This window comes from Bactrocera neohumeralis, chromosome 3 (assembly GCF_024586455.1).
Source record: "Bactrocera neohumeralis isolate Rockhampton chromosome 3, APGP_CSIRO_Bneo_wtdbg2-racon-allhic-juicebox.fasta_v2, whole genome shotgun sequence".
Taxonomy (NCBI): Eukaryota; Metazoa; Arthropoda; class Insecta; order Diptera; family Tephritidae; genus Bactrocera; species Bactrocera neohumeralis.
The window spans coordinates 74,833,286-74,852,538 of NC_065920.1; the positions used below are offsets into that span (position 1 = coordinate 74,833,286).

At 34.5% G+C, this 19,253-nt stretch overlaps 1 protein-coding gene across 3 annotated transcripts in view; it reads left to right on the forward strand.

The window, feature by feature from the left end:
- Positions 1-19,253, forward strand: part of LOC126751974 (uncharacterized) — a 297,586-nt gene that overhangs the window by 158,553 nt on the left and 119,780 nt on the right. For all 3 annotated transcript variants that reach the window (XM_050462481.1, XM_050462483.1, XM_050462482.1), the window contains exon 4: positions 14,638-14,799. The gene's annotated coding sequence lies outside the window, so the exon portion shown is untranslated. The remainder of the gene's footprint in view (positions 1-14,637; positions 14,800-19,253) is intronic.

Below are 19,253 nucleotides of genomic sequence, written 5' to 3' on the forward strand. Positions count from 1 at the left end.
TTGACTAGCCTTTCGGTTGTTACCTGTATTTACCTGAAGTAAAAACAAGAAAAAACGTTAACTTCGGCTGCACCGAAGCTTATATACCCTTCACAAGTGCATTTCTTTCAGTAACTATATGTAAGAACTTAATTTTGATTCTTCAGTTTGTATGGCAAGTTTTGTTATCCGACCTGCGAAATTTCTTCAACTATTGTAGCGTTGCCTTAGAGAATAAACCACGACGAATTTGCAGGATATATCTCGTTAACTGAAAAAGTCTTCAATGCAAGCATTTGACTCCAATCGTTCAGTTTGTATGGAAGCTATATGCTATAGTTAACCGATCTGAACAATTTCTTCGGAGATTACATCATTATCTTAGAAAATAACCTCTGCCAACTTTCGTGAAGATACCACGTCAAATGTGAAAGTTTTCCATACAAGAACTTGATTCCGATCGTTCAGTTTGTATGCCAGTTATAGTGTTATATATGTTATAGTGGTCCGAGTTCCGACAAATGAGCAACTTTTTGAAGAGAAAATGAAGTTTGCAAAATTTCAAAACGATATCTTAACAAGTAAGGAAGGGCTAAGTTCGGGTGTCACCGAACATTTTATACTCTCGCATGGTAAAGTGATAATCGAGATTTCATTATCCGTCATTTACATATTTTTCAAATACCGTATTTGTGTAAAGTTTTATTCCGCTATCATCATTGGTTCCTAATGTTTATACTCGTATTATACAAAGAAGGCATCAGATGGAATTCAAAATAGCTTTATATTGGAAGAAGGCGTGGTTGTGAACCGATTTCAGCCATATTTCGTACATGTCATCAGGGTGTTAAGAAAACATTATATACCGAATTTCATTGAAATCGGTCTAGTAGCTCCTGAGATATGCTTCTTGGTCCATAAGTGGGCGGCGCCACGCCCATTTTCAATTTTTAAAAAAAGCCTGGGGGCAGCTTCCTTCTGCCACTTCTTCCGTAAAATTTAGTGTTTCTGACGTTTTTTGTTAGTCGGTTAACGCACTTTTAGTGATTTTGAACATAACCATTGTATGGGAGGTGGGCGTGGTTATTATCCGATTTCTTCCATTTTTGAACTGTATATGGAAATACCTGAAGAAAACGACTCTGTAGAGTTTGGTTGACATAGCTATAATAGTTTCCGAGATATGTACAAAAAACTTAGTAGGGGGCGGGGCCACGCCCACTTTTCCAAAAAAATTACTTCCAAATATGTCCCTCTCTAATGCGATCCTTTGTGCCAAATTTCACTTTAATATCTTTATTTATGGCTTAGTTATGACACTTTATAGGTTTTCGGTTTCCGCCATTTTGTGGGCGTAGCAGTGGGCCGATTTTGCCCATCTTCGAACTTAACCTTCTTATGGAGCCAAGGAATACGTGTACCAAGTTTCATCATGATATCTCAATTTTTACTCAAGTTACAGCTTGCACGGACGGACGGACAGACGGACGGACGGACGGACAGACGGACGACATCCGGATTTCGACTCTACTCGTCGCCCTGATCACTTTGGTATATATAACCCTATATCTGACTCTTTTAGTTTTAGGACTTACAAACAACCGTTATGTGAACAAAACTATAATACTCTCGTTAGCAACATTGTTGCGAGAGTATAAAAACTGAGGGACTAGTTCGTATATATACAGGCAGACGGACTGATCACTGATCATTTGAATATGTATGGTGTAAGGTCACCGACGCTTACTTCTGAGTGTTACAAACTTCGAGGCAAACTTAATAAACACTTTTCAGAGTATAATAATACTGTTAGAATTTTGAACTTGAGAAGATTTAAAGTTCATACTCAGGCATCTTTTTTCAATGGTCCTTTTGGAAATCGGCGCCGACGATTAAAATACATTAAATTTCCATTAAAAAACACAGAAAATTGTTTTTTTCCTCTTTATAAAACATTGCTTTGAACTAATATATATCCATATATATTTACCTGAGAAATTTAAAATATGTAGTAGATATTTAAAAAAAATTCTAAATTTCAAATACCTCAAACTATTTTTTCTTTTAATATGAAATTTGTAAATCACCAACAATTTTCTTTTTCGGAATTAGTCATACCCCTAATATGCGTACTATAAGCAAAAGAAAATTTACTCAAATTACAAATAATTAGTACTCAAGAGGTTGATTATTCCAGTCGAATTGTGACAGCGCGCAATTTCACGCTTCGCATGCGCTGTGCCTGTCTGTTTTCACTAAATACTAGTATGGGTGAAATTAGTCGCACTTTAAGATAGTGTGAAAATATACATATTTTTTCTAGTGAGATTCAGGTATATGGCAAAATTTACAAAAAAATACACAACAAATATTCTTAAGTGATAATCGTGAGTTAGCACATTATTCATATTTAAATTCGAAAATCTGTAACTAAACATACATTATTTTTTACAATTTTAAATTTTTTTTTTTCAATTTTAATTTTAAAATTTTGTGTACAAAAATTTAAAAACTTAACATGAAGTCACTCTACACACACTTTTACTATTCTTATTATATTTACGGTGATATGTAATCAACATAGAATATTATATATCTATATCAATCAGCTGCAATTTTATGTCTGCGAAGCATCTTCTTTCATTTCTTGTCAATAATAAAATTACAAGCTGCTTTTTTGAAATATAATTTTTTCCTCTTAAGGGAAGTGTTTTGCTTGGTTGATTTTGTTGTCAAAAATACGCTATATGTACTCGTAAATATTTTTATAATATATACTTATACGTTACATATGTTTGCGTTATGGCATATAATGAAATTGTGACAAGCACAATGCTCGCTGTTGACAGTTGGCTGGCTTGCACTCAAAGTTGAAATTTAAAACAAAAAATATTTTCTTTGTTCATATCATACATATAAGTACACATACCATATACATATTTAGATACAAATACAAGCGCACAAATAGTAAAAAATACATAATATTCGCATAAAAAGCTGAGACACCCATTAGGCGAATAAACCGAAAATATGTTCAATAAAATTGTCAGTTGCTGAATTATCACATATGTGACATGTTTTTACGATATATTGGGTATGGATGGGTCTATGGACATATGTACTATATATAGATATTTCTACGTTTAGGTACCCAATACATACATTTTTTATTTCGACTAAATCACGAGACATATTTATATTTTAGTCTGTTGCATGTGTGAAAAATTCGTCTAAAGGAATATAGAAATTATCTGTGATGATGAAAGCGGATTCATAAAAAAGGAAGTTCTATGCAGTTAGGAATGCCCCTTTTTTAGAATGTTTCAAAAAAAATCTTTTGCACGCATGCTCTTGGTGAAATTATTATTATTTTTGTAGTAGTTGCAGAGCAGTGTTAAGCTTTTCAAAATATATATGCATATACTAATGTCTACTTTGTCAATCCCTTGCATTGAAGGCATATTTTTATGAGGCTTGATTTTAGACCCCAAAATGTCGAAAAAGCTTACAAAAGGTTGCCACCTGTTTCTGTGTAAATAAGAACTTCTAAAACCAAGATGCTGTGAACCATAGCTACATACACATATATGAATTATATTTATCACATAAGTATAGTTTGATGGAGTTGCCACATGACTTAAAACGAAATATATTTATGATTGAAGATAGGAACTTTGCAATTTAGTGTAGGAACCAGCCCTTAAATATTTTCAAAGACTAATTGAGAATGTGAGGTGTCTACCCGAATTAAATTTGTATACAAATATTTAATATTAATTAGTTAAATCTAAAAATAAAAAGAGATATGAACTAAATTATCTTTATTTGCTAAAAAATTTTGCCATAAACCATGTTGCCACATTTTTTGAATCATAAAAAGAAAATAAGTATTTATGAGAAATGTTATGATTAAAAAGGAATTTAAGTTATTTTTCTTTGTCAAAATTAATGATAGGTTTGAGTAATTTCAATTAAATATTTCAAAAGTTTAATTGGACAGGGTTGCCACTCGGGTGCAATTTTATTATAAACATTTTCAAAAATAAAAACAGATTTTAAACTAAATAACTTTTATTTATATTAAAATATAATTTTATGGTGTTGCCACATTTTTTGAATTGCATGAATTAAATACTTAAGTGAAGTGTAATGATTGAAAAGGAATTTAATTATGTTTTTTTTGTCAAAAGCTTTGAGTAAATTCAATTAAATAGTGTAAACTCAAAAGTTGAATGGCACAGGGTTGCCACCCGAATGATATTTTAATATAAATATTAACAGAAATAAAAAGCGGTTTCAAACTAAATACCTTTTATTTATTAAAATATGATTTTACGATGTTGCCAGATTTTTTGATTTGTACAAATTACATATTTAAGTAAAGTGTAAGCATTAGAATTTTTTTATTATTTTTTTATAAAATTATTTATAGGGTTGAATATTTTCAATTGAATATTATAAAATATAGAGTTTAATAGAACAGGGTTGCCAGCCGTTTTAAATTTTTACATATCTTACATTTACATTCACAAACTATTTTCAAAAACAAAAAGTGGTTATTAACTAAGTGCTCTTTATTTACTAAAACATGACTTTACAATGTTGCCTTATTATTAAAAGTACAAAAGTGATGTACTTCTGGGAAGTCTATTGATTGAAATGGAACTTTTTGTTTGGTTAAAATTATTGAAAGAGTGGAATATTTTCTATTAAATGTTTTAATATCAAAAGTTGAGTTTTAGTTATAAACAAAATACGTGTTATTTACTAAAATAAGATTTTGCGATGTTGCCATATTTTTTGTAGCTTAAGAATTAAATATTGATGTGAAGTCTAATGACTGAAAAGCAGTTTTAACGTATTTGCCAAAATTATTGAAAATTTTCAATCTAATATTGTAAATTCAAAGGCTGAGCGGGACAGGGTTGCCAGCTGAATACAATTTTTATTTAATTATTTTAAAAAATTAAGAGTGGTTATAAAATAAAATGCTAAAATATAATTTTTGACGTTGCCAAATGTTTTGAAGTATAAAACTAAAAAATTTGGGAACAAAAATATTCTATTTTCAGAAGCTACAATTATCAAGTTAATGATGGAAAAGAATTTTCAAAGTTTTTTGTCACAATTATTGATGATTATTAATTGAATATTCTCCTCCACTGTCGAGTGCTATTTTCTAATCTTGAGTTATGTATATCTATAATTTTCAAACAAAATTTCAAATAATAAAAACTTTGAATTACGTAATCCCTAACAATCTTTTATATGCATCTACACATAAACATATTAATTTTTTGCATTATTCTCCAAATTGAAAAGAATAAAACGAAATGAAATGAAAATTGTGAGTGCCATAGCCCAGCGCTTGTAATCTGATCGCGCGTGTTCAGTGTCGGGTCTGATGTGAAAAATGTTGCTGTGACCCGCATTTAACCCAACAATGCGCCAATTCATATGAAACACACATAACAGCAACAGAACCAACAACAACAAACAAGTAGCAGAATAATAAGACAATGCTCCGGTAGTCATATGAACGCTCTTACGACTACATAAGAGCATGTCTGTAGCGATGCTTGTATAATTTAAGTCGCCTGGCCAGTAATATGGGCACGTGTAATTCAATGCGACTGCAATTTTTTTCTCATGCCAACGTTTGCATACCTACATGCTTATATAGCGCACCAAATACGGGTAAGTGTGGCCTGTAGGAAATTTTGGACTCATATGGTTATAATATTTTTCGAAATTTGGTAGGGGAGTTCAAATCCCCGAATGCGATTATTCGAACTCCTGATTTGTTTTTCCTACTTGAGACATGGAAGTACTGGTCTCCAAACCGTTCGAAAACAACTTAGTAAACATTGAAAGAACCTCTGCTGCAAATATATTTTTGCATATATGTATGTAATCATTATGACCGTTTTTATTTGATTATAGTCTCATCAGAATCAAAGCGATATGTCTACTCGATAGAATGCCGACTGTATCTTGAAGAAAGCGATTAATATCGTAATTAATTGGTTTTAAATCTTTCTCATTTTTTTAGATTATAGTAAATTTTTGCGAATTCTGTAAAATTCTTTTTTTGAAGAATCTTACCAGTAACAGCATTGGGTTTCAGAGATAAGCTTTCCATCATATAACTGAAAATTAATTAGAAAAAGTAGCCCTCTTCTTTTGATCAGTCACTTTGTATGGCAGCTATACATATGTTATAGTTGTTCGATCTGAACGATTTGTTTGAAGATTGTAACGATGAAGTGCATCGGTCAGTTTGTATGGTAGCTGTATGTTATAGCGGTCCGATCTCAAAGATTTGTTCAGATATTATAGTTATGCCTGAGATAATAAACCTTGCTCAATACCTTGTCAAATAAAAAAGTTTTCCATACAAGAACTTGAATTGGATCGTTCAGTTTGTGTAGTACATTAATGCTAAAGTGATCCGATATTGACGATTTGAAGAAATAAGCAACATGTTTGCGTGTAAAATACGCGTGGAAAATTCCAGATCGCTATCATAAAAACTAAGGGACCAGCTCGCTTATATCCTGAGGGACAGACGGACAACGGCACTAAGTAACACAAACGGACCCGCATTTTTATCCGGCCAAGGATGTCAACTTTGCAACAGAAAAACATCTTCTGGGATTTTTCAAGATACCTAAGTCACTCAATTTTTTTTCTAGATCTACAGAATTTGTTGTTCAGTAGCTTACGACCTAGGTCCGCACGAGTGCTCGGAGAGTGATGTCAAATAAATGGTTGATGGATAGTTGCCAATGCATAACCGTTAATGTTACGTTAGCAAAACAGCTGACAAAAGTCGAATTCAGTCGATGCTGAATAGTCGTGAAGCTATGCTCTTCTGGAAACTAAAATTAAGCTAGGTAAAAATCTTCGGAAGAATATTTTGAGACAAGTCTAATTTTTCCTACAGGGCCCACCTCAGTTACTTATATAAATTTGCATGCGAAAGTGAACGCAAGCAGAAAATGTTACGTATGTAGATTCCAGAGAATTTCGCACAGAAAGCATACCACACTGCCACTGGCACCGCTAGCCAGCGAAGCGTTCTGGAGCTGACTGCAGAAATATGGTGGTCTCATGGCAATATACAACCGTGTGTGTGCGTGTGTGCCTGCGAGTGACTTACCTACGGTGCATGCCGGTAGCCGCAAAGTTACGTTGCAGACAGCAAGACGGCAAATAATGACGTCGGCTCCATATGCGTACATGCACAGCAGTGCTTACTTAAAATAATTACATACATGTATGTATACGTAGAAGAAGAGAGGACATTTTTATTTCTTTTTTTTCACTGTTATGCAAACGTAAGCATTTTTAAGACGTGGCAGTGGCAGTTACTACAAGCGCACGCACACAGCTGCGTTGTAATAAGCGCATTCAATTATTTATTGGAACCAGCTCCACTGAAAAATATCAATTATTATGTAATTTTTCATTCTCTTTGAGCGCCGCCCACCCCCGACCACACTTGCTGTGGCTTTTGCACTGCTTTTGTGAAAATAATTGCATGCAAGCAATATAAATGACATTTATTTATTTTTGTGCGCCTACAATGGCTTTCAGAATCGCCACTGTCACAACTCATATCTTTGGCTGTGGCTGCAGAAAAACTACAACAACAACAACGCATTAATAAGAAATGCTGGCAATAAAGTATGTGTCTGCAAAGTTTCCGAGCAAACAACGAGCGACTCTGACGGCATTTAGTATATGTGTATGTGTGTGCGTGTGTGTGGGGCCACAGCCACCGCCGTCGCATTTCGCTCGTTTGGGCAAGCTGCCAAAGCCAGAAGATGCCACTGCACTTTCTTTACAAAATTTCAAAGTCACCATTTAACAATTGCCTCCAGGCGCTGGGAAAATTTACTACAATTTCGGCACAAACGTAGAGAAAACCCGTCGCACAAATAAAATGAAATAATGATTTACCCACTGACTAACTTACTGCTGCCACAGACACTCGCCTGGGTCGATTGCGCAATTTACTTTTGTCCCTTGTTGTTGTAGTTATTGTTGTATTTGCATTTTATTTGGGAAAAGAGGCAGCGCTACTTCTTATTACAATAGAAATAATGACATTCGATGGGCCAAAGTGTCAGTCGGTTGCATGCACCTGAACGCGGTCGCACAATGTGTGTGAAGAGCGACGCGGCCACTTTATTGTGGCTGACGCGAGTGCTGAGTGGCGCACTTTGTGATGCTTTGCGGCTAAAGGCAATTACGTATTTCTTGGGTTCACCTGTTATGTCAGCGCAAGGGTGAGCTGTGAGATAATGAAAATGTGGGTAAACAAAATAAAAATTAAAATCTTGGTCTTAATTAATAATTTGCTACACATTTTGTTGGTGTCTCAAGTTCTCAGCTGGTTTACAAATTATATGTTATGGCTTCTGTCTGAATGGAAGTGCTCTCAAAGAGTCAATTTTGTTGGAGTAATGGTGTTAAGTGTTTTCAAACACAGAAATGATTGTTCTGGATAAAAATTCTATTATATATAAATATAAGGTCATGATTATCCTGAAAGGTTAATTCGGTTAGGTCGTAGGGTTCCAAAATTGAAGAATCTGACTTGAACATATATTCGTCCTTTGAGTTATTCAGAAAAAATCATTAAAGCTCATTACCTTATTGATCGACGAAGCATTTTGAACTTATTACAAATTTATTAAGGCGGTTAATATAAGTCCTAGCCACTTCGCTAGACATATCTACAGAGATATTTCAATGCAATTTGGCAAAAGCTGGACAATAGAAGAGAAAGATAGAACATGATTTCATCTCGCCTTTTTCCATACAGACTTGGCAAGGAACGTCTGAAAAAATATTTAGTCGCACAGGCAGTATCCAGTCGAAACACCTACAATTCAGGTGAGATTGACTATGTTAGGTGCAAATAGTCCGAGAACTTCTTACTGTGTACTTTGGCCAAAAAGACGTCGCAGTCCCACAAGCTCTGGTTATTGACTAGCGCAGTTTTGCAACTCAAGAGAGTATTTGAAAACCTACCCACTTCCAATCGGATGAAATTGGGATAAGAGTGTCCTCTCTAGCAAGCTTAACGGCTTTGAAGTTTACGGCTACTTCGCTCTGACCGAGCGCTCATACAAGTCTAATATTATAAAAACTTCAAGCTTAAATTAATGAGGTCATGCTCTCTTTGAGTAGTTTTGAGCGCAAAGTCAACAAACACAAGGCCAGTATAGCGTTCGGCTATAGGAGTGAAAGAAGAAGGCTGCAGTATGACTACTGTAACTACTACGGAAAATATTGCTTATTATTTTAGGTTATTATCCTAAGTCGAAATTTGTTGTTGTGTGAAGAAAGTTGTGTATTACTGCAATGACAATTACATCCCTTGGTGGCACTCGTCGGTCGAAATGACTCAATCAATATTTTCAATATAGAAAGAATTCGTTATTCACCAATTTTCGGTTAAGTCTCTCAATAAAGGTCAGAGAGTGAAGTCAACTTGGTGATTAATGGGTATCTGCCGATGCATAACCGTCAGCAAAACAGTTGACAGCTATTGATTTCAGCGAACATTTATTATTACTGAATCCATAGGTGGCGCTGCGTACAATGTATACAAAAAGTATGATTTCCAGATTGATTTAAATAAAGTCAATCTAAATTTATTTTTTCGAATAGAAAACCCAATTTGAAGTATCACTGAGCATTTATTTTATATCAATATTGAAGCAACTCTGAGCTTTTATTTTACTTCGACTAGCTCTGCAGCTTCAAATGTGTGAACTTCATGCGCAAGCGTTTCAATTTGTGAGTTGTACTTTTTCACTTCATGACCTATTTCATCTTCATAGAGGACACATACGCTTTTCTAGTCCTATAATCATTCCGAAATTGATGGGTGTCATAACCTCAAACAAAAAAGCTGCTGCATTCACACATCATTTTATATTTACGAGTTATCAAATTATATGCTATGAACGCTTTAGCTGCCCTTATGCGCTTGGCAACTGCACACGAAGTTAGCTGACAGCTACCGGCTAAGCTTTGCCGAGAGGCAAAAAAATCCCTTTCGACGTAATTGAACGCCTAAGTGTTAAAAATAATAATAAAAGTAACAGAATAAGGGCATAAAGCAGGCGACTAATCAAGCTGACAATATCGCAACCCACCCAACAACACACAACAACCAACCAGCAAGGCATAAGCAACAACCCCTAGAGTCAATCACATTACAACACACACACACACACATACACATGCATACATACACATATGAGTGGAAACAAACAAACAATGTGTGCGAGTTGGCCGCATGTGGTTTAAAAAGTTTGACTTCAACGCTGATGACGCAGCTGCTGCAGCAGTGGCAGCACACTTTTCTTTCATCTTGCACAATAGCAAAGCTGTTGACCCCCATTTCAGCGGCAGCAGCTACAAAAAGCGAGCTGGCAACAAAACCAAACAAAAAACAAAAAAAAAGTAGCAACAACAATAACATGCAAACATATAAACAGAAATAGCGGTGGGAAATCAACGCACGTTGCACGCAATCGCGATAAGCCGGATATTCATTTGCGTTTAGTGTGCCGGTGTGTGTGTGTCCGACAACTTTGAGTGATGTAAACAGCGCGCGGCCAAAGGGAGATGAAATAGAGACTGCGTGCAAAAGGCAGCAAAAAAGTATACACGGAAAAAAGCTATAGGGGGAGAAGAAAAGATTGGCAAACAACAACAACAAAAACAGCAACAAGAAGAGCGTTGTAGAAGCTTGCCTGGCAACAGCGTGCTCGCAATGCGTCAGCGCATAAAGCTTTTCTACTTTAAATTATGTGTGTTCATGTGAATGCACACCATTTAGTATATTATATAATGCATATACATATATGTACATACCATATAGTTTTGTATGTGTGTATATACATATATGGGAGTAAGCAAGTAAGTGCGTCCCCTTTTAAAATTCTTTTGCTACCTTTGTGGCACTCACGTTTGGGGTCACACAGCAGTCGATGGTATGCGCAAATTTATGACTGAGTAGATGCTCTGCAAACATGTGCGTCGCAGTTCACGTTTTATTCATTTAATACGGGGAAAACTCTTAGGTTTCTCATAGCACATAAATAATATATATTCCAGGTTCACTTTTCTTATTAAGATTATGGTGCTGTAAGAAAAAGTTAGGTTGATAACATGCAGCAGATTATTGTTGCAGGTCCCATATTAAGTCAAAGCTTAAGATACCAGCCGGTGACTTTAATGTATAAATAAATATATTCTTCTTACTGGTTCTTTGTTTATAAAAAAATATTTAAAAAAATGTATATGAAATCAGTTTGCATAAAAACAAGAAAAAACATAAACTTCGGCTGCACTGCAGCTAATATATCCTTCACAGCTGCATTTCTTTTAGTAACTATGCGTTCAGTTTGTATGGAAGCTATACGCTATACTTATCCGATTTGAACAATTTTTTTTTAGATTATGTTATCACCTTAAGCAGTAATCCATGTCAAATTTCGTGAGGATACTACGTCAAATGTGAAAGTTTTCCATACAAGAACTTGATTCCGATAGTTCAGTTTATATGGCAGCTATATGTTATAGTGGTCCGATATCGGCAGTTCCGACAAATGAGCAGCTTCTTGAAGAGAAAATGACGTTTGCAAAATTTCAAAACGATATCTTAAAAACTGAGGGACTAGTTCGTATATATACAGACGGACAGACAAACAGAGAAACGGACAGACAGATGGACAGACAGATGGACGGACATGGACATCGACTCAGCTCTCCGACGTTTCCTTCTGGGACTTACAAACATCGTGACAAACTTAATATACCCTGTTCAGGGTATAAATATATTTTTAGAAGCTTTAAGTGAAAGCAGATTTAGTTCCGTTCATTGCTTCTGTGGCACAGTATATTTATTATCGTCCATTAAGTAAATCAAATGCGCATTATTTTAATTTCTGTGGTCTTTGTCCGATTTTTTCTTGAGTAGATATTTTTACTAATAAATAAATAACAATAAGACATATTTGCCAAATTTAAGGTTTTTTAAGGATCAGGGTCTTATTTTAAAAAATTTTGTTTTTGATCCTGTAGAAAATTTGCAAGGAAGAATTCCAAAAACGGTGTCTGACGGTGGAGAAGTTCCTTCTCCATAGAATTATTACAAATCCAAACCTCAAAAAGTACTTACTAAAAAGATAAATGAAAACTGGTAATGATCGAAAGACTAGCCAAAAGTTTATTCTAAATAAAATGATGGCTTCCTAAAAAAAGTAATTTTAGGAGAAGTTTTACATTACAGAGTGGTTATTATCAAATCTTTTATTTTTCAAACATTATCTGACAAATATATCTAAAAAGTCATTGAAAGGTTTCAAGTCGACCGGTTACGCTAAGTTAGAAAAACGCTTAAACTTCAAATTTACAGAGTCTATGGAGTATTCGATACATCAAGAATTGATGTTTTGAAATCTTCACAGATCTTGACAGAATGAAGGTATCTAGTTATCAGCAAAGAAAGTTTATACCAGAAGGGACTTTTGTTTTGTTTCTTCCTAAGGTTAGGTTAAGTTACGTTTAGAGGTTAATATTATTAGGGATTTTAATTAGACTGCTTAGAACGCTAGTTCGTTGTAATGCCTAAAACACCTATATAATAGATCAAAAAATTCTTACAAATCGACAAAAAGTTTTGAGTCTATAACAAATATATGGAGACAGCTAACGCCAGTTTCGGAAATGTCTCTTGGTACGCCTGGCTGCCTGAATGTTGCCTCTTCACACTGCTAAACACAGGTTAAAAACCGTATGAATGTTTAGTGGACAATGTTCCATACCCTACGACATCGGCAAGATGAATTTTGCTAAAGGCAAGTAGTGCAGTAGATCTCTTGCGTTCTGCTCTAGGCCAGAAGAATTTTTCAGTCATACAGATGTGGTCCGTCGACCAGCGTCTTCTAAGCACACCAGAGGTTATTCCAATGAGAGCAGGGCACCAATATCCCCTCAGACAGCTTGTTCGCTTTGCAGTTGTCTGCAGTGATCAGGCACCCAACCGTGTTTCATGACGATATATGTATGTTAATGTTATCTCTGGTGAGACACACCTTTACTTGCGTCTACCTACGTTTATCATCTACTACCACCTTAATAGCGTCCTGAAACACACTATACCAGTTCAGTAGCCTAAGGCTAAGATGACGGAGATTTTCTTGAAGAAAACTTTCTCTCCAACCTTCTATCCCAACTTCGACCCCTCCGTGAGCTCAATGGGCTTCTTCTCCAGCGACTCCTCCCTAAGAGTTATAGTATTTTGAATTTTGGGTTTTTGTTTTAAATTTTAATTTTTTGATGAGCTAACTACCAGGAAAACTGTCTCCATCCAGCGTTGATTATAAGAATAAGTTATGAGCAGAGCTGTTTTTGTTTTAATTAGGACATATTGGGAAAGCTAATTCCAGAAGTACGTATGGTTGAATCTCAATAATTCTTTTTAAGACCCTTGCCATTGAAGACGATTTTCCGTGTAATCTTTCGAAGGCTTGTCGGTATTTCCTTAAATATTATTAACCATTAAACAACGTTAATTTTCTGAGAAATAAGTGATTGACGTCATACCTTCATACCTTCACCGCTGCATGGACTGATGACAAAATTGTCATACTTGTGATTCAAACGATTGATTGTGCCGCTGGTTGAGTGGCATTTCGTTATATGTCTCTAAAACTAAATACCGCTCAATTCATTGCTTTGAATTGTATGCTTTAAGATTTCATGTGTGATATTTAAAATTTTTAATGAAAGGTCTGGCAATGCTCTCGCTACACCATCTCACCAAAAGTAGCACCGTTTAGTTCTTGAACTGAAGGATCTGCAACTTCCTTGGCTTCTAAATTCATAAATATCAGTTACTCAGTAATAAATGTATTTGAAGTTTATGATAAAAGCACATAATAAACCAGTCATATCTCGGTTGGTCTAAGATTAGGTAAGTTAATATCGATCGAATCGATACCAGATGGAGTTCAGTTCCCAGGGCCAAAAGGAGAAGTCATTCTTTAGAATGCCTGCGCTAGACTCGAATTTTAACAGAATCTGCGGCATCATTATCGACACTTCCTCCAGTGCATCATACCGTGGGGAACCCAGATGCTTACAGCATAGTCTTGCCAATGCGGGACAAGTGCACAAGAGATGTTCCATTGTTTCCCTGGTGCCCTGCTCTAGATATTTCTTGCAGTCTGCTCGATCAGTTTGCCCCATGGTTGGTCTAAGAAAATTTGCAGGTTTTTAGGCTTGGAAATCACCTTTTAAAGCTTTCGACAATATTCAAACACAATATTTGCAATTGGGAATAAAAATATTTTCTCGGTGCATTTGATATTCGTACAAGTTATTGGACCCAAGCTTCGGCATCAAAGTGCACTGGTTAGTTTTCTAAAAGCAATACGAAAAGCTTTCCAAAACTGCGTTTGTTTGCTATTTCCTAACGCCTTTAACGTTTATACATAAAACCAGTTGTAAAAGTACTATATTTTGAAGCTCGCTTTTATGTACACATACATACACGTATATCAACCAAACCTACTCGTTCACAATTTTATTAACAGTTACCCCATTTTATTTCATCTTTATTTGCAGTCACGTGCATGCAATTGTGTAATGTTCTAAACAATTTGGAAGCAAAACATTTGAGCAAAAAAACAAAAAACAATAGCAATTGCAACAACATCAACAAAAAGGGGATCCAAAAACTAACACACACTCAAACAAGAAAAGAGATGGAATAGGAACAAGACAATGGTGAGTTGCGAGAAACTAAATGTAGTTTAATACTTATCTGTATATATAAAAATTACGTGTAAGGTTTTCTCTGGAGTTAACTCCCAAATTACTAAACCGATTTTAGCACATTATTTTCAGTTTGAGCCAACTTAAAAGACATTCATTGACAAAAAAACGAAGTAATAAAACAACTAACAAAAAATTAAAAAAAAATAAATAAATAATAAATTTCAAACGATTTTTTTTCAATTTGTTATAAAATTCGTATCGAAAAAAAAATTTCCTTAAAATAAGCACACTTTAACCTTTAATATGTTTTAAACGGTCAGGTTTACGAAAAAACCGTTATAGACCATTTTCAATATTTATATTTTTTGGAGAGATTTTCGTAGATGTGTCTAAATACGCATTTCTCAGAGTATCATATTTTTTGACCCACCCTAGTGTATATACATATATATTATATAAGAAAATAAGGCGTTGAATGGATTATCTGCCTCTGTGAAACTGCTAAGGGAACTAGGAGTGATTTTCGTAAAAGTGCCTAAGAACCAATTTTTCAGAGATCCAACCTAATAAATATTCGTTATTTTTTTACCCACCCTAATCTGTATACATCTATACAGTATAAGTCAACAAGTTAGTGAATAAATTGTCTGCCTTTATGAAACTATTAAGGGAACAGTAGCATATTTTTCGATGCCGAAGAAAAGTAAGTGTACTGCCCTGTCTCTAACTTTCTCACACATATGCTAAAGTATATAAAGTTGTACAGAAATAAATAAAATTATGTGAACTTTGCTCTATCTTTGAGTTCCTAGCATAATATGCACTGCTCTAAACTCCGAACATACGCCTGAAAGCATGCTTATTGCCATGACAATCTTAGATCAGCAGCAAAATAAAAATGGTTTCATATTTTAATTCTCGGAAGTGGCTTTATTAAAGAGTTGCGAAACCAAATATAAAAACTGTAAAAAATTTATTTTCTATTTCTCATTAAATTTTGTTATTCAGCCGCTATAACTTATGTGGAATTTAATATAGAGCGAATGATATATTTCATTTCCACCGTAATCAAATTTCACAACTTTTCACCTAAAAATATAGTTTGTTTTTATTTGTTTACCCTTACCGTAATAAATTTCTAAGTGACTTTTATTTGGTTGTGCGAGTAGTGTATCCCACGAAGCCTTTGTTGCAGTCATTCAGTTATTTTCATACAAAAACGTGCACAACCATCAAAAAGGCTATTAGACAGAAAGAAAGAGCCACATAATTGTGTGGCGTATGCCATTTGATTTGCAAATATGTAGTAAATAAATTTTCTAAACAATAAGCTTGCACTAAAAGTGAGGAATGGCAGAAAGCACGAGTTGTCGCAATTTGCGCAATGAAATATGAATTTGTGATGCGGCAGCCATAGCAGCAAGCAGGAAATCAAATTAATTAATTTTCGTTTTGTCGACAAAGAGAAGTGAAAAACACAAAAATAAATTAAGAAAAAGAAAATGCAAATGAAATGTTTGTTAAACAGGCTACTACATATGTATGTAGTTTCACTGCAGTTTATTGGGGAGTGGAGGGGAAATACGTAAGAGTAGGAGAATAAAATGGATATAATATAACCTGAGTATGGTTTATAAGGTATGTGCAATGAATACTCTCATATTTATGAAATTTTCTACCAGTTCCAACTAGCTTCCCGATTTTTATTGCATGCATTTAGGCGCACAGTCTTAGCAAACTCTTTGGAAATATATTTCAAACTAATTTTTCAGTGCTATAAGTAGCTTGTATTATCCAATAAAATATCTATTCAGTTTTCAACTAACTTTCCGTTTTTATGGCATACATTCAGCAGCAAAGCCCTAAACAGCAAATATAATAAGGCATGGGTGTGGCCTGTGTGAAATAATAATAAATACTATTAAATTTACAAAATCTAGTACCACTTTTGAACTCCTTCTAGTAGTTTTGTAGTCTGCATTTAGGCGCACAAAATTAATAAATGCATTGTAAGCACAATTTAAACAAAATTTGTTTAGACAAATGCGAACATTTTATTGTTATATAAAAAATATTTATTGAGTTCTTAACCACCTTCACAATTTTGTAGTATAAATTTAAGGGGAGAACCTTAATAAATTACAAATAAATACATTATTATACAGTTTTATTATTCCAATAACAAAATTATAACATATCGAAAAATGTTTATCGGGTTTCCAAAATCGTAGCAAGCATTTAGGCGCATATACTCGATTAACAATAACCCCACTCCAACCGTACTATAATCTGTTTCTTGCCTTAAAAGCACGCGTAATGACAGTTAAGCAAGTATGTGTGCAATTGCAGTTATTATTTTCAGAATTCCGTAATCTACTTTTAGGCGTCATATGCATACGGACCATACGCCAGCTCAACACATACATGCACTTTTACTGCATAACGCATACACACGCTCACACATATGAACACCATGCGCTTTGCATACAAATTTTTGCATTGCATATTTGCAGGCGTGCAACTGTAAAATTATTTCGAAGTTGTATGAAGTTTCGCAACAATTTGTTTCTATTCATTTTTTACTTTTTTCTGCCTTGCAACTTATCGCCCCCAATAGAGCGAGTTGTTGTGCTCGCTACTTGCTCGGTTCATATGTTGTGCGCTGTTCTTGTTGTTGTCGTTGTCGTCGTTTTATTGGCTTTTGTTGCATGCACAACTAATTTAAACCATTATCTTTGCCACATGCCACAAACGCATAATAAACACATAGCATACACGCATGCATGCGGGCGCAGAAATGTAGCAGCGTTATTTTGCTTCCGCCACATGCCACATTCTGCATGCCACACTCATCAGAAACTTCTGATTTGGTGGCACAAAGTTTTGCAGTTCTTTTAGAAAGAATAAAATTGCTTTAAACGGCAAGATATTCTCATGAGATGAATGCAAAAGTGATGTGTGGAGGGATAAGAATTTAAATGTAGACACAAAGGACGAAAAATAGATCATCGGCGGTGAATAGTATAAGAATTTAAAGGTATAATAATCTATAACATTCAAACCCAGTATAGCTGCCTGAAGATTTTTAAGTATAATAACTTAATTTAGTAAGGAAAAATTAAATTCAGTCTCTTCTTTCCGTATCCTTTGCTCTTTTAATGTTTCTGTATCAATCTTCCTATCTTTCTCTTCCTCCATTTCTATTGTTATATCCATTTCTTTTTAATTCCAATACTTATAGAATTTCAGTATAGATTATATATATATATCCTATTTATATCTATATCTATATCTATATCTATATCTATATCTATATCTATATATGTCTATATCTATATCTATATCTATATCTATATCTATATTTATATCTATATCTATATCTATTTTTACTTCTATAAGATAACCCTCCCAAAATCCTTCTTCCGTTCACATTGATGCTTAATACTCCCAGAACTACTATCTCACAACAAATTGTCCAACCGTGATTCACAATATCCATATGACTCTTTCGCCCAGTTATAATTTTCTTTGCTCTGTGCCAATAATATGACAGCGAATATGTTTCTTTTTATGAAGACAGATGTTCTCTCTTCATTGCAATTGCCATTTTACACCGAAATCACACGGTGAACTATTTCTTATTCAGTTTTAGAAGCACTCCATCTATAATTATATAAATGCCATTTTACCAAAACGCAACCCATTCAAATTCAAGTAACTGTAGTAAACTCAAATAAATTTTTGCCGACAACTTTTCCTTTCTCTCTCTCTCAGTTGATCAGTTGGTAGTATGCTTAAACCATTGAGATGACATCTGAGTGCCGTAAAGTATGCTAAACACTCAAGTCTGCTCTAGCTAATGGTAGGCAAATACTTTTAAAAATGAAATTTTGTACTACTCAACCGAACAACTTGCTGTTTTCATGTTTAACTATTTGCAAATTTTGCACTTTTGTTTACAAATAATAATGACGCACACACAAGCGAGCAGCCAAAGAATATATAAATATTGCATGGTTTTGTTAACATGACAACACGTTGGGTTATTTAGAGACTCTACGAGTTCACAGCGCATTACCGCAAGGACGTAGCAAAAATATTAGAACAAACAAAATACCGAAATGCAAACCCAAACAGAGCTCAACTCAACTCAACTCAAACATGGCAAATATTAAAAGTTTCCAATTTTCTGCTCGTTTATGTGTTTTTGAGGTCGACAGACAGCTTCATGAAAAAATAATCGCTCCCAGTGCACGCGCAGCTCCGTGGGTTGGAAGTGGTAGAACAAAGCAGTCCCGAAATGTCAATATTTCTAAGTGTGTGTGTGCCTGGTCAAACATGGTGGGCGGCTGAGGTCAGTGTTAAGATAAATGGAGATTTTAAGTTGAGAAAAGTTTGTTCACTAAATAAACAAGGGAAAGTAAGATTGGCGCACAGGGTTTATGAAAACATTAACTTGAAAT